This window comes from Arachis ipaensis, chromosome B5 (assembly GCF_059453495.1).
Source record: "Arachis ipaensis isolate K30076 ecotype BB chromosome B5, ASM5945349v1, whole genome shotgun sequence".
NCBI lineage: Eukaryota > Viridiplantae > Streptophyta > Magnoliopsida > Fabales > Fabaceae > Arachis > Arachis ipaensis.
The window spans coordinates 24,567,901-24,569,113 of NC_142440.1; the positions used below are offsets into that span (position 1 = coordinate 24,567,901).

A 1,213-nucleotide genomic window follows, 5' to 3' on the forward strand; every position below is an offset into this window, starting at 1 on the left:
TTCACCTCTCGGGTTTTTCTCCATGTCACTTGGGAAACTATCAGTAGGTTTAGGAATCTTCTCAGAGAGGTATCCCACTTGAAATTCCAGCCTCTTGATGGTGTCTTCCTGGTTTTTTATATTGGCTCGCACCTCCTCCTTGAACACCTTGTTGTCTTGGATTTCCTTACATATGCCTTCAAGTAGAGTCTCAATCCTTGAGAGCCTATCTTCGGATGGTGATGGTGGGTTGAGATTGGAGGGATGAAAAGGGCCATTTTGGTTTTGATATGGATGTTGGGAGGTATTGTTGGATGGGTGCTGATATGTTCTCTGTGTGGAATGTTGGTGAGTTGCATTGTCGTTGGGATTGTGACGTCTCTAATCTTGGCTTTGATCCTGTTAATTTTCCCACCCGAAGTTTGGGTGGTTCTTCCAACCAGGATTATAAGTTTTGGAGTATGGATCATGGGTCTGCCTAGGTGAGTTCCCAATATAGTTAGCTTGTTCCCAGTCACCTTCTTCCTCTGTGTTTGCTCCCTCTTGAGCTGCTGATGATGTGGTGACTGCTGCCACTTGGTTCCTTTCCATCTTCTTGGTAAGGTCAGCCAGTTGCTTGGTGATCATCTTGTTTTGAGCCAGCAGCGCATCCATGTTGTTCAGCTCCATTACTCCTCGAGTGTTGCCCCTTTCAAAAGCATAGAAGTAGTCATTCTCAGCTACAGTCTCGATGACATCTATGGCTTCTTCAATGGTCTTCTTCTTGTTCAGAGATCCCCCAGATGAGTGGTCCACTGCCTTCTTTGATTTATAAGAAAGACCCTCATAGAAAATGTGTAACTGCACCCATTCATTGAACATGTCTAGTGGGCACCTTCTTGTCAAGTCCTTAAACCTCTCCCATGCTTCATAGAGAGTTTCACTATCTTGTTGCCTGAAGGTTTGTACCTCAGCTCTCAACCTGTTGATTCTTTGAGGAGGATAGAATCTCGCCAAGAATTTGTTTACCACATCTTCCCAGGTTGTTAAACTTTTCTTCGGGAAGGATTCCTGCCATTTAGATGCTTTATCCTTGAGTGAGAAGGAAAATAGAAGTAGCCTATAAGTGTCAAGATGAACACCATTAGACTTCACAGTATCATATATCCTTAGGAAGGTGGTGAGATGTTGATTGGGGTCTTCTTGGGCACTTCCTCCGAATGCACAGTTGTTCTGAATGAGGGTGATGAGCTGG

At 44.4% G+C, this 1,213-nt stretch overlaps 1 non-coding gene across 1 annotated transcript; it reads left to right on the forward strand.

The window, feature by feature from the left end:
• The first annotated feature begins 838 nt into the window (after positions 1-838).
• LOC148563624 (small nucleolar RNA R71) lies at positions 839-942 on the forward strand. The gene has a single exon (XR_015884964.1). It is a non-coding gene; the product is annotated as a small nucleolar RNA R71 (small nucleolar RNA).
• The last annotated feature ends 271 nt before the right edge of the window (positions 943-1,213 follow it).